This window comes from Dendrobates tinctorius, unplaced genomic scaffold (genome assembly GCF_039654945.1).
Source record: "Dendrobates tinctorius isolate UK_male_01 unplaced genomic scaffold, ASM3965494v1 ptg000098l, whole genome shotgun sequence".
Classification (NCBI taxonomy): Eukaryota; Metazoa; Chordata; class Amphibia; order Anura; family Dendrobatidae; genus Dendrobates; species Dendrobates tinctorius.
In genome coordinates, this window is record NW_027361766.1 from 3,666,987 (window position 1) to 3,682,450 (window position 15,464).

General features: G+C 43.4%; 1 protein-coding gene across 2 annotated transcripts in view; it reads right to left on the minus strand.

Moving 5' to 3' along the window:
- PHTF1 (putative homeodomain transcription factor 1) overlaps window positions 1-15,464 on the minus strand; it is a 196,844-nt gene that overhangs the window by 5,702 nt on the left and 175,678 nt on the right. The gene's annotated exons all lie outside the window — the stretch shown is intronic.

Below are 15,464 nucleotides of genomic sequence, written 5' to 3' on the forward strand. Positions count from 1 at the left end.
GCTTGGGGTGTTTCTCTATCAGTTTGTACATCGAGAGACTGAAATTCTTGCCCGTTCTTCCTTGGCAAACAGCTCGAGCTCAGTGAGGTTTGATGGAAATCATTTGTGAACAGCAGTTTTCAGCTCTTTCCACAAATTCTCAATTGGATTCAGGTCTGGACTTTGACTTGGCCAATCTAACACCTGAATACGTTTATTTGTGAACCATTCCATTGTAGATTTTGCTTTATGTTTGGGATCATTGTCTTGTTGGAAGACAAATCTCCGTCCCAGTCTCAGGTCTTTTGCAAACCAACAGGTTTTCTTCAAGTATGGTCCTGTATTTGGCTCCATCCATCTTCCCATCAATTTTAACCATCTTCCCTGTCCCTGCTGACGAAAAGCAGCCCCAAACCATGATGCTGCCACCACCATGTTTGACAGTGGGGATGGTGTGTTCAGGGTGATGAGCTGGTTGCCTTTATGCCAAACATATTGTTTGGCATTGTTGCCAAAAAGTTCGATTTTGGTTTCATCTGACCAGAGCATCTTCTTCCACATGTTTGGTGTGTCTCCCAGGTGGCTTGTTGCAAACTTTAAACAACACTTTTTATAGGTATCTTTGAGAAATGGCTTTCTTCTTGCCACTCTTCCATAAAGGCCAGATTTGTGCAGTGTAGACTGATTGTTGTCCTTTGGACAGACTGTCCCACCTCAGCTGTAGATCTCTGCAGTTCATCTAGAGTGATCATGGGCCTCTTGGCTGCATCTCTGATCAGTCTTCTCCTTGTTTGAGATGAAAGTTTAGAGGGACGGCTGGGTCTTGGTAAATTTGCAGTGGTATGATACTCCTTCGATTTCAATATGATCGCTTGCACAGTGCTCCTTGAGATGTTTAAAGTTTTGGAAATCATTTTGTATCCAAATCCAAATTTAAACTTCTCCACAACAGTATCACGGACCTGCCTGTTGTGTTCCTTGGTCTTCATGATGCTCTCTGTGCATCAAACAGAACCCTGAGACTATCACAGAGAAGGTGCATTTATATGGAAACTTGATTACATACAGGTGGATTATATTTATCATCATTAGTCATTTAGGACAACATTGGATCATTCAGAGATCCAAAATGAACTTTTGGAGTGAGTTTGCTGCACTGAAAGTAAAGGGGCCGAATAATATTGCACGCCCCACTTTTCATTTTTTGAATTTCCACAAAAATTTAAAATAACCAATAAATTTCATTCAACTTTACAATTATGTCCCACTTGTTGTTTCTTCACCAAAAATTTACATTTGTTATCTTTATGTTTGAAGCATGACATGTGGGAAAAGGTTGAAAAGTTCCAGGGGGCCGAATACTTTCGCAAGGCACTGTGTGTGTGTGTATATATATATATATATAATAGTGGCATGGCTATGGGTTGTATAGTTCATGGGAGGTATGTGTCTGTAATGTAGTATAAGCCCTATTTATCACAATATTACTAATGTTTTGCAAGGACCTGTGGTGAGGTCACAATCACGTGACCAGTCAGCTGATGGGTTCGGGGGTGTGTGTTGTGAATTCCCTTGCTCGGATTTCTGAGCCGAAGCTCCCTCTGCTCCCTCTGGTGGTTACTGAGAGTAGTGGAGCCGGCCAGGTTGATGGAAGTTCCCCACCTGATGACGATATTTGGGAACCTGGGATTACTGGCTGGGAGCATATAATTGAGCTGGCTGCTCTTGAAGGTTGCTGGTGATTTTCCTCCTTGTGCTTTTGTCCCCTGCCTGATCTGCATGGTTCAGTTAAGTGATTCTTTTGCTAATCCTTTGCATCTAATTTGGTTGTGCCTATCTTTTGCTTTCTGCTTCGTTGCTAGGGTTCAGCGTACTCCCTGCTGGGGGCAGCACTGGGCCCTGTTCTATATGTTACAGCTTGTCAGCTTGTTCAGTCCCCTGTTATGTAGTATCTTTTGCTTTGTTTCCAGTTTATACCAGAGTGCTGATCTATCGGGGGTGAGGTTGTGTGGCCTCAGGTTTTTTGTATTCAGAAGTGTTGGATTTTTTTAGGGTTTTGTGCGTGATTGCAAACAGTGACTTTTCTGTCCTGTCCTGTCTAGACAGCTTGGGCCACCCACCGTTTGCTCAGTCTGCTTTCTGCCTGTGTTTGTCTCATCTTGTCTCACCGACAATATATGTTTGGGGGCTGTCTTCCTTTGGGGATCTGCGCCGGGGCAGTTTAGATTTCACCTTTCTAACTTCAGGCTTAGATAGTTCTCTGGCTGTGATGAAGCATCTAGGGCATTGTAGGAACGCTCCACAGCTACTGCTAGTTGTGTTGATAGGATAAGGGGTTTGCAATCCGCTTATTTACCAACCTCTATGGTTTTCTGGTGGCTTAGCCTGTTCCTGCCATCCTCCTCGGTGACCCATTCATAACAGGTGTGGCTATACCCTTATAATGTAGCCTGCTCCTGAACCAGGGAGTTGTAGGTGGGGAGGACTAAGCCTCCCGTGTGTGCTGAGACTCCAGGCCTGAGTCTGAAGCAACGGACTTTGTTCTTTTTTGCCTAAGCTAAAGGCTATTCCTTTGGTGATATGTTGATGTGGGTTTATGATGCAAATAAACATCATGAACTTTGAAAGAACCTGCCTCATGATTGTCTCCCGCTACACCTGAGCGAGTAGAATCCCTACAATTGGTGTTAGACGTGCGGGCAGCGATCCCAGCAGAGACTTGAGACAGTTGCTGCATGTCCTGGGTAAAGTTTTCAAGCACTACCTGGAATAATGGAGGACCTGCTGAAACACCTGGTTCAAGCCCAGGCACAGCAACAGGAGACCAACAGGCTGCTGTTACAGCAGATCCAGCAGAGCCAGCAGGAGCAACGGCAGCAGTTCCAGCAAAGCCAGCAGGAGCAACAGCAGCAGATGCAGCTTCTGGCAACCGCCATCCAGGAGGGCAGGATGCACGCCCCAAGCCCAGGTCTGGTTGATGCCACCCACGTCGGGAAGGCGGTAAAACGCGCATTACAAAAAATGACCCATGAGGATGATGTTGAGGCCTTCCTGACGGTGTTTGAGAGGGTGGCTGAGAGGGAAAAACTTCAGCCAGAAGGCATACTATGACTTGACTGTACAAGACGCCAAGGAGTATCCCAAACTAAAAGAGGAAATTCTCGCACGTTTGGGGGTGACAATGACTATCAGGGCACAGCGAGTTCACCACTGGGCCTATCACCGGGACAAACTGCCGCGCTCCCAAATGTTCGACCTTTTGCACTTGGTCCAGAAATGGCTGCATCCAGTCATCTTCCCCTGCACACATGGTAGAGCGAGTGGTAATGGACCGGTTTGTGCATTCTCTGCTGAGACCCCTACAGACTTGGGTTGCCCAGGGGGATCCCCAGAATGCCAATGAACTGGTCAGACTGGTCGAGAGATACCAGGGGATGGAAGGCTCCTTGGGGAAGCAACCCGTTCCATATTGGGGGTTCCAGCAGGGGACGGAGTCCCAAAAAGGGGTGGGGGAGGCGGTGCCCAAGGTCCCCACAGGTGATATTATTTGCTGGAAGTGCCACGGGCCAGGATATATAGTTGCCCGTTGTTCCCAGACCACCGAGCAGAAGGACTGCTGCATGGGACGCCGCAGTTCATACTATGCATATCCAGTTTGCAGTGTGAACGCTCCACCTAATGAGGGGCCACAAGCGTGTCCCGTGAAGGTGAACAGTCGAGCAGTAATGGCGCTGCTCGACTCCGGGAGCTTGGTGACTCTTGTACGGGCCACTTTTTCTCTCAACCTACTCCCGGGTAAAAAGGTCGGTGTTCGGTGCGTACATGGTGATGCAAAGACTACCCTATGGCCAGCGTGAACATTGAAACAGCGCATGGCACCGAGTCCCATGAAGTTGGCGTCATTCGGGACTTGTTGCATGCTATAATTATAGGCCGGGATTTCTGTTTGTTTTGGGATCTGTGGGGTAAGGGTTCTGAGATTGCTAGCAAGAGCAGGGAACCAATGAACCCTAATAAGGTATTACTCCCCATCAGAGGGAGACGGGTTTCCTTTATATGTCCTTGTTGGGGATGAGGAGGAAGGGTCCCCTGTATCTGATGTTCCGGAGTTAGGGGTGACCGGTGAGAATTTTGGGACTGCTCAACATAGGGACCCAACACTGAGAGAAGCCTTCAACAATGTCACCGTCATTAATGGGGTTGCACAAGAGCCGGGAGTGGACACAAGGTTTCCCTATTTTATGATGAGTGTGGAGTTGTTATACCGGGTCATGAAAATAAAGGAGGAGTTAGTAGAGCAGTTAATAGTACCAGGCCCCTATAGACGGAAAGTGTTGGACATGGCCCATTCACACATCTTGGGGGGACACCTTGGGGTGAAAAAAATGCAGGAACGGCTTGTACAGAGGTTCTATTGGCGTGGGTGTCACCGGGAAATAGCAAACTATTGCAGGTCCTGCCCGACATGTCAGTTAACTGCCCCCACATCTCATTTTCGGAATCCCCTTGTGCCATTGCCCATTATTGAGGTGCCATTTGAGAGAATTGTCATTGACTTGGTTGGTCCTTTAGTTAAATCAGCCCGGGGACATCAGTATATATTTGTCATCCTGGACTATGCCACCCGCTATCCTGAAGCAATTCTCCTGAGAAATTCCTCCGCGAAGAGTATAGCCCGCAAGTTGGTCCATGTGTTTTCCCAGACGGGTTTGCCGAAGGAGATCCTGACCGACCAGGGGACACCTTTTATGAGCAAGGTGATGAGGGAGTTGTGCAGAGTCCTGCAAATCTCCCAGTTGAGGACTTCAGTGTACCATCTGCAGTCAGATGGCCTTGTTGAGAGGTTTAACAAGACACTGAAGAGCATGCTAAGAAAAGCCATAGAGAAAGATGGTAGAGACTGGGATTGTCTCTTACCATATCTGCTGTTTTCTATCCGTAAAGTTCCCCAGGCCTCCACGGGGTTCTCTCCCTTTGAGCTTCTGTATGGCCAAAATCTGCGAGGTCTCCTAGATATAGCCAAGGAAACCTGGAAAGCCGAAGTCACGCCCCACAGAAGCATCATTGAGCATTTGGCACTGATGCAGCAGAGGGTTGCAAAGGTGATGCCCATTGTTAAAGAACATCTACGCCAGGCACCAGAGGCTCAGGCCAGGGTCTATAACCGGTCAGCAAGAGTGAGGCAGTTCAATCAGGGAGACTGAGTTCTCGTGCTAATTCCTACAGTGGAGAGTAAGTTCTTGGCCAAGTGGCAAGGGCCGTATGAGGTGGTGGAGAAGCTTGGAGACGTAAACTACAAGATCCACCAACCCGGAAGACGGAAACCATACCAGGTTTACCATGTCAACCTCATCAATCCATGGCAAGATAGCCAGCGGTAACTCCGTGCTTGCTGGGCAACCTAGAAGGGGAGGTTGGAGCGATTACTATAGCGGAGGAGTTACTCCAGAAAAACAGGGACCTGTTTTCAGAGTTGCCAGGGTGCACGAAGGTTGTGGAGCATGAAGTTCTGACCGAGCCACATGTGCGGGTGAACGTGAAGCCTTATAGAATTCCTGAGGCCCGTCGAGAGGTAATCTCCAAGGAGGTGCAGCGTATGTTGAAGCTCGGGGTCATTGAGGAATCCAAGAGCGGCTGATCGAGCCCGATTGTCCTGGTCCCAAAACCTGACGGTGAATGGAGATTCTGCAACGATTACCGGAAGCTGAATGAGGTCTCCAAGTTCGACGCTTATCCCATGCCATGCGTTGATGAGCTCATCGAGAGACTTGGACCTGCCAGGTACATAACCACCTTGGATCTGACAAAGGGATATTGGCAGATCCCCATGGCACAGGAAGCCAAGGAGAAGACGGCATTTTCTACACCAGATGGGTGCTTCCAGTATGTCCGGATGCCGTTTGGCCTTCAAGGAGCTCCGGCAACCTTCCAGAGGGCTATGGATAGAATACTTGCACCTCATAAGCTATACGCTGCCGTGTATCTGGATGATATCATCATCTTTACCCTGGACTGAGAGACTCACCTGGAAAAGGTCCAAGCAGTGTTTGATGCTCTAAGGGAGGCAGGGTTTACAATAAACAAGAAGAAGTGTGCCTTGGGTAAAGAAGAAGCCAAGTACCTCGGATATGTAGTGGGGCGTAGTGAGATCAAACTCCAAATCAATAAAGTGGAGGCAATTCAAACCTGGCCGAGACCTCTGTCCCAAAAGCAGTTTAAAGCCTTCCTGGGGATTGTGGGATATTACAGAAGGTTCATCCCAAACTTCGCCACAATGGCTGCGCCTCTGACTGATCTTCTAAAAGGGACAAAATCAGTAATGGTCAGATGGTCCAAAGAGGCAGAGTTAGCATTCCAAGAAATTAAAGGGGCTCTGTGTAAGCAACCCTTTCTCCGGTGGCCCCGGACTTTAACCCCTTCCTGACATCCGACGTACTATCCCGTCCACGGTACCCGGGCCCGTATGACCGTGGACGGGATAGTACGTCTACCGCGATCAGCGGCGCCCACGTGGTGAGCGCCGCTGATCGCGGCCGGGTGTCAGCTGATTATCACAGCTGTCACAGGACAGTGATGTCCCACCTGGGACTATGTAATAAAGTAAAAAAAAAATAAAAAAAAATGTAAAAATAAATTTAAAAAAATCGCCAAATAAATTAGAAAAAAAAAAAAAAAATTCCCCCAATAAATCCATTTTTTGTAAATAAAAAAAAAAACAATAAAAGTACACATATTAGGTATCGCCGCGTCCGTAATGACCCGCCCTATAAAACTGTCCCATTAGTTAACCCTTTTAGCGAACCCCTTAAAAAATAAAAATAAGAAACGAAGCAAAAAATAATGATTTATTATCATACCGCCAAACAAAAAGTGTAATAACACGCGATCAAAAAGACGCATATAAATATCCATGGTACCGCTGAAAACGTCATCTTGTCCCGCAAAAACGAGCTGCCACACAGCATCATCAGCGAAAAAATAAAAAAGTTATAGCTCGCAGAATAAAGCGATGCAAAAATAATTATTTTTTATATAAAATAGTTTTCATTGCATAAAACCGACAAAAACATAAAAAAACGACCTAAATGAGGTATCGCTGTAACCATACTGACCCGAAGAATAAAACCGCTTTATCAATTTTACCGCACGCGGAACGGTGTAAACGCACCCCCCCAAAAGAAATTCATGAAACGCTGGTTTTTGTTCATTCTGCGTCCCAAAAATAGGAATAAAAAGCGATCAAAAAATGTCACGTGCCCGAAAATGGTACCAATAAAAACGTCAACTCGTCCCGCAAAAAATAAGACCTCACATGACTCAGTGGGTCAAAATACGGAAAAATTATAGCTCTCAAAATGTGGTGATGCAAAAACTATTTTACAATAAAAAGCGTCTTTTAGCGTGTGACAGCCGCCAAACATAAAAACCGCCATAAATAGTAAGTCAAACCCCCCCGTTATCACCCCCTTAGTTAGGGAAAAATAATAAAACTAAAAAAAAAGTATTTATCTCCATTTTCCAGTTAGGGAAAGGCTGTGTGCACAAGCTGCGGATTAGGTGCGGATTCATCCGCGCGGATTTTGTAAAATTCGCAGGTGAAACCGCAGGTCAAAAGACCTGCGGTTTTACCTGCGGATTGCTCTGCGGTTTTGTCCTGCGGTTTTTCATCTCCTCAATGGAGGAGATGGCAAACCGCAGGAGAATCCGCAGAAAGAATTGACAAGTCAATTCTTTCTGCGGATTGAAAACCGCAGATAATCTGCGCGGAAAATTCCGCACCGTCTGCACTGCGGTTTTTGATTCCCATAGGGAATCATGGTACTGTACACCGCAGCAGAAACTGCTGCGGGTCCGCAGCAGCCAAAACCGCTGTGGAACCGCAGCAAAATCCGCAGCGTGTGCACACAGCCTTAGGGTTAGGGCTAGGGTTAGGGCTAGGGTTAGAGTTAGGGCTAGGGTTAGGGCTCAGATTAGGGTTAGGGGTGTGTTGGGGTTAGGGTTGGAGTTATAATTGGGGGTTTCCACTGTTTGGGCACATCAGGGGCTCTCCAAATGCAACATGGCGTCTGATCTCAATTCCAGCCAATTCTGAGTTGAAAAAGTCAAATGGTGCTCCTTCCCTTCCAAGCTCTGCCATGTGCCCAAACAGTGTTTTACCCCCACATGTAGGGTATCAGCCTACTCAGGACAAATTGCAAAACAATTTTTGGGGTCCAATTTCTCCTGTTACCCTTAGGAAAATAAAAAATTGGGGGCAAAAATATCATTTTTGTGGAAAAAAATGATTTTTTTATTTTCACGTCCGAGTGTTATAAACTTCTGTGAAGCACTTGGGGGTTCAAAGTGCTCACCACACATCTAGATAAGTTCCGTGGGGGGTCTAGTGTCCAAAATGGGGTCACTTGTGGGGAGTTTCAATAGTTTAGGTACATCAGGGGCTCTCCAAACGCACATGACACCCGCAGACCATTCCATCAAAGTCTGCATTCCAAAACGTCACTGCTTCCCTTCCGAGCCCCGACGTGTGTCCATACAGTAGTTTTCTCCCACATATGGGGTGTCAGCGTACTCAGGCCAAATTGGACAACAACTTTTGGGGGTCCAATTTCTCCTGTTACCCTTGGGAAAATGAAAAAATTGGGGACTAATTGATCATGTTTCTGGAAAAAATACGATTTTTTTATTTTCATGCCCTGGCATTATAAACTTCAGTGAAGCCCTTGGGTGTTCAAAGTGCTCACCTCACATCTAGATAAGTTCCTTAGTGGGTCTAGTTTTCAAAATGGGGTCATTTGTGGGGGGTTTCCACTGTTTAGGTACATTAGGGGCTCTCCAAAGGCAGCATGACACCCGCAGACCATTCCATCAAAGTCTGCATTCCAAAACGTCACTACTTCCCTTCTGAGCCCCGACGTGTGCCCATACAGTAGTTTTCTCCCACATATGGGGTATCAGCATACTCAGGACAAATTGGACAACAACTTTTGGGGTCCAATTTCTCCTGGTACCCTTGGGAAAATAAAAAAATGGTGACTAAAAGATCATGTTTGTGGAAAAAATACGAATTTTTTATTTTCACGCCTGGGCGTTATAAACTTCTGTGAAGCACTGGGGGGTTCAAAGTGCTCACCACACATCTAGATAAGTTCCTTGGGGGGTCTAGTTTACAAAATGGTGTCATTTGTGGGGGATTTCCACTGTTTTGGTACATCAGGGGTTTTCCAAATGCGACATGGTGTCCGATCTCAATTCCAGCCAAAAACGTCAAATGGCGCTGCTTCCCTTCCGAGCTCTGCCATGCGCCCAAATAGTGGTTTACCCCCACATGTGGGGTATCAGCGTACTCAGGACAAATTGCACAATAACTTTTAGGGTCCTGTTACCCTTGGAAAAATAAGAATTGAGGGTGAAAAGATCATTTTTGTGGAAAAAATATGATTTTTTAATTGTATGGCTTTATGTTATAAACTTCTGTGAAGCCCATGGGGGTTCAAAGTTCTCACCACACATCTAGATAAGTTCCTTAGGGGGTCTAGTTTCCAAAATGGTGTCATTTGTGGGGGGGGGTTTCCACTGTTTTGGTACATCAGGGGTTTTCCAAACGCGACATGGTGTCCGATCTCAATTCCAGCCAAAAACGTCAAATGGCACTGCTTCCCTTCCGAGCTCTGCCATGCGCCCAAATAGTGGTTTACCCCCACATGTGGGGTATCAGCGTACTCAGGACAAATTGCACAATAACTTTTAGGGTCCTGTTACCCTTGGGAAAATAAAAATTGGGGTGAAAAGATCATTTTTGTGGAAAAAATATGATTTTTTAATTGTACCGCTGTACGTTATAAACTTCTGTAAAGCCCTTGTGGGTTCAAAGTTCTCACCACATATCTAGATAAGTTCCTTGGGGGGGTCTAGTTTCCAAAATGGGGTCACTTGTAGGGGGTTTCCACTGTTTAGGTACATCAGGGACTCTCCAAACGTGACATGGCGTCCGATCTGAATTCCAGCCAATTTTGCATTGAAAAAGTCAAACGGCGCTCCTTCCATTCTGAGCTCTGCCATGCGCCGAAACAGTCGTTCCCCCCACAAATCAGGTATCAGCGTACTCAGGACAAATTGCACAATAACTTTTGCAGTCCAATTTCTCCTGTTACCCTTGGTAAAATAAAAAAAATTGAACCTGAAGTATTTTTTTTGTGAAAAAAAGTTAGATGTTCATTTCTTTTTAAATATTCAAAAAAATTCCTGTGACGCACCTAATGGGTTAATAAACTTCTTGAATGTGGTTTTGAGCACCTTAAGGGGTTCAGTTTTTAGAATGGTGTCACTTTTGGGTATTTTCTATCATATAGACCCCTCAAAGTGGCTTCAAATGTGATGTGGTCCTAAAAATAAAATGGTGTTGTAAAAATGAGAAATCGCTGGTCAACTTTTAACCCTTATAACTTCCTAACAAAAAAAAATTTTGGTTCCAAAATTGTGCTGATGTAAAGTAAACATGTGGGAAATGTTACTTATCAAGATTTTTGTGTGCCGTATCTCTGTGATTTAAGGGCATAAAAATTAAAAGTTGGAAAATTGCGAAATTTTCAAAATTTTTGCCAAATTTCCATTTTTTTACAAATAAACGCAAGTTATTTGAATGAAATTTTACCACTAACATGAAGTACAATATGTCACGAGAAAACAATGTCAGAATCACCAGGATCAATGGAAGCGTTCCAGAGTTATCAGAATTGTAAAAATTGGCCCGGTCATGAACGTGCAAACCACCCTTGGGGGTGAAGGGGTTAAATGAGTTTATCCTTCAGACAGATGCCTCAGATGTCTGGATAGGAGCAGTGCTCCTGAACCAGGGAGTTGTAGGTGGCGAGGACTAAGCCTCCCGTGTGTGCTGAGACTCCAAGCCTGAGTCTGGTGCAATGGACGTTTGTGTTCATTTTTGCCTAAGCTAAAGGCTATTTCTTTGGTGATATGCTGCTTTGTGGGTTTATGATGCAAATAAACCTCATGAACTCTGAAAGAACCTGCCTCATGATTGTCTCCCGCTGCACCTGAGTAGAATCCCTACTATAGATGTGTGTGTGTGTGTGTATATATATATATATATATATATATATATACACACACACATACACATGACTCTTAATCCCATAATGACAGAGCTAATTTTGACCTTAATGTCCAGGCCAAATTTTGGAAGTTTGCCCATTGTCACTTTATATGGTAATAACACTGGAACGCTTCGACGGATGCCAGTGGTTCTGAGAATGTTTTTCGTGACATATTGTACTTCATGATAGTGGTAAATTTTGGTCGATATGATTTGCGTATATTTATGAAAATATCGAAAATTTGACAAAAAAATAAATTTTTTTTGCAATTTTGAACCTTTAAGTTTTTTTGCCATTAAATTAATTAGATAGTTATACCACAAAAATAATTAATAAATAACATTTCCCACATGTCTACTTTACATATGCATAATTTTTGAAACATAAATTTTTGGTAGGACGTTATAAGAGTTCAAAGATGATGATCAGCAATTTCTCATTTTTCCAAAAAAATTTACAAAACCATTTTTTTAGGAACCACATCACATTTGAAGTGTCTTTCACTGGCCTATATGACAGAAAATACCCACATGTGACACTAATCTAAAAACTGCACCCTCTCAGACTTCTTGACTGTGGTTTTGAAGACTTTATTAACCCTTCAGGTACTTCACACTATTGAATGGAACTTGGAAGGGAATAATTAACATTTTATTCTTTTTTTCACAGCATTTTTTCTTTAGCCCCATTTTTTTTACGTTCACAAGGGTAACAGAAGAAAATGAACCCCAAAATTTGTTGTGCAATTTTTTTCTGAGTACGCTAATACCCCATATGTGGGGGAACTACTGTTTGGAAGCATGGCAAGTCTCAGAAGGGAAGGAGCACCTTTTGATTTTTGGAACGCAAAAATGGCTGGAATCGAGAGCAGATGCCATGTTATGTTTGGAGAGCCCCTGATGTGCTTAAACAGTGGAAACCTCCACAAGTGACCCCATTCTGGAAACTAAACCTTTCAAGGAATATATCTATAAGTGTGGTGAGCACCTTGAACTCCCACATGCTTCACTGATGTTTATAACGTTGAGCTGTGAAAATGAAAAAAATAATTTTTTCCCTTTAAAAATATTGGTTTAGTCCCAAATTTTTAATTTTCACAAGGGCAGTGAAGCAATTTGCAGTGCAATTTATCCTGAGTACGCCGATATTCCATATGTTGTTGAAAACTACTTTTGAGTCACAGTGTAAAGTTCAGAAGGGAAGAAGCGCCATATTGGAGTTCAGATTTTGCTGGAATGGTTTGAGGGTGCCATATCACATTGGCAGAGCCCTTGAGATGTCAGAAAAGCAGAAACCACCCATAAGTGTGGTAATTTTACAAACTACACTTCTCAATGAATTCATTTAGGGGGGCAGTGAGCAACTTGACACCACATAAATTTATACCATTGGAGGGTGAAGTAAGAATAATTACATTTTTTCAGCTAAAATGTTGCTTTAGCCCAATCTTTTTAATTTTTATAAGAGATAATAGGAAAAAATTGATCTCTGTTTGTTGTGCAATTTCACCTGAGTACCCTATTTTTGAGGCACAATGTAAAGCTCAGAAGTGAAGGAGCGCTATAATTTAGTGCAGATTTTACTATTATGGTTTTGTGGGTGCCATGACCCACTGGGAGACTGGATTTTGAGGGGCCTATATATTGTAAACTCCCCAAAAGTGATACCATTTTAAAAACTGCAGCCCTCAAATATTGTAAAACTATTGTTGAGAAATTGTGTAAGGGGGTGGGATAGAAATAACTCCTTGATTCCCTTCTTCCAATTGTCTTTTATCTGTTGATGTTTACATATGCTAATGTTGATAATGTCTATTATAAATGCTTATGGTACTGCTACATAGAAATATCTATTATCGCCCACAATTATGGTACTGCCACATTTCTATGTGTGTCATACTGTATATAATGTAATGTGATGATGTGTACTGATGTTTATGTACAGTATTAGGGTAAGTAAAGTGCATCCTTCTGGGGACATTAGAGGAGGGCACCTTAGTATTATAGTTCTTATACATAGGGTAAGGGTAGTTAATTTGTGGGACACTAGATGGGGGCATACTAGTGTGCACAGCTAGGTATAGCTGATTGGATGGTTATAGAGGATTAAGTGTAGGAGGGGCTGCCGGGTGGTAAGACAGGGGTTTCTAAGAGGTGAGGTTAGACGGGGCCAGGGTACCCAAGTGTCCACATGGGCTATAGGCCCGAACAGCTCGGCAGCCATGTAACATTAAATTGCTGCAGCCCACGTTATCCATGTCCACTGTATGTCATAGCAGTGGGCCAGTACAGGAAAGGAAAGATGTGGCGACTTATCGCCTGTGCGGTTGCCTTTAGGGCAGGAATCGGTTGGAGTGAGGAGTTGAAGGAAGTTGGAGGTTCGACGAAAAGGGTACAGAAGGGCCGGATGCTTTACCAGAGGCAACTGAACCTGGTGACTGATGATACTGAGTCTGGGGCAAAACAGGAGGAAGGAATTGTCGTCATGGCAAGGTCAGGCCAGGAAGGAACTGGGGAGCAGTCTAAGAAGGTCTGGTCTGGGCGTGTACTGCACAGAAGCAACAGCCAAGCAGGGAAAGATGAGGAAACAAGTGAATGTCATGATGTGCCAACTGTGGATGTAACATGTGAAGTATTAAGTAAAGAGAATGTTCAAGTTATCCTGGACTGTGTCTCCATTACTGGGGGTTGCCTGGAAGAGGGACTGTCGTTGCCTGGGAAGTGCCCAGGGGAAGCTGAATTTAGAGATGCAGGTACACTAAAGAGAAGAATACAATTTTCTGTAGGGGAAGGACTGGACATAGATGTTGCAGTAATGCAGGACACGACTACAGGACTGTCCTCCCCTTAGAATTGTTTAACCGTTCAGTTGCTACACAGGAATTAATGCAAAGTAGAATGAAAAAAAATAATTTCACCTCTAAAATCTTGCTTTAGCCCAAAATTTCTCACTTTTTCAAGAGAGAACACCAAAAATTGGATCCCACAGTTTGTTACCCACTTTCTTACAAGTGCAGCGATATGCCACATACAGTCAAAGGTTTGTCAAACGGAACAATTTTTGAATTTTGGAACACAAATTTGGCTGACAGATGACGGGCACCATATCCTATTTTCATGGCCTCTAAGGTGCCTAAGCAGTAGAAACCCCCCACAACTGACCTCATTTTGGAAGCTACACCCCTCAAGGATTTTATCTAGGGGTACAGTGAACATTTTTAACTCACAGTACAACACAGGATTTGATAACATTAGGCAGTTATATTGAAAAATGTAATTTTCTATTCACAAAAATCATGCTTTAGGCCCACATTTCTCACTTTTGCAAGTAGTTACACCAAAAGGTGGACCACACAATTTGATACCCCACATGCAATCAAAAAATTCTATTTGGACAAACGGCAGGGCTTGGAATGGAAGGAGCAATATTTGAATTTTGGAGCACAAATTGACTGAAATAGATTGAGGGTGACATGTCACCTTTGCAGGGCCCCTAGGGTGCCTAAACAGGAGATTTTAAGGATTTTATCCAGGGGTATAGTGAGGATTTTGAACCCACAGGTACTATACAGAATTTCATAATATTAGGTCATTATATTGAACATGCCATCGTTTGTGTTGAGCGCAAGTGCTCAATACTTAATTTTGCATCAGATGCTCGGGTATACACTGAGTCCCTGCCCTGCATGTTTTATGGCTGTTACACGAGTGCTTGGCCATGTATGGCAGGCGATACTCGGTGCATAACCGATGCAAACTTAAGTAGCGAGCACTTGCACTCAACACTAGTCGTCATATCGTCATAATTTTTTTTTTAACTTTGCAAACTTTTAGCTCAACCTAACCCTAACGGCAAAGAATGAAAAAATTTAAATGATAAAATATTAAAAATTAATCTGACTAAGGGGTTTACATGGGGGGGGGATGATTTACTAATTATTGGCTTTTGATCACTAGCATTTCGATTTTTTTTTTTTTCTCATTATGCCAATTACCGATTGGATTAATTTACTTTATATGTTGACAGGTCGGACATTTCTGAACGGAGGTATACCAAATATGTGTATTTATTGTTTTTACTTGGTTTATTTTGAGTGGAGCAAAAGTAGGCTTATTTGTACTTGTGTTTTTTATGTTTTATTATTTTTCAAAACGTTTATTTTTTACATTTTACTTGCTTTAATAGTCCCTTAGGAGATGCCAAGAAAAAGGAAGCGGTGAGTTTATCACAGCATAAAAGTCAAATTATAGTTTTTATTTTTTAAAATTTATTTTAATTATTTATATAGTGCCATTAATTCCACAGTTCTTTAAGACATTATTAGCACTGTCCTCGATGGGGCTCATAAACTAAATTCCCTATTAGTATGTCTTT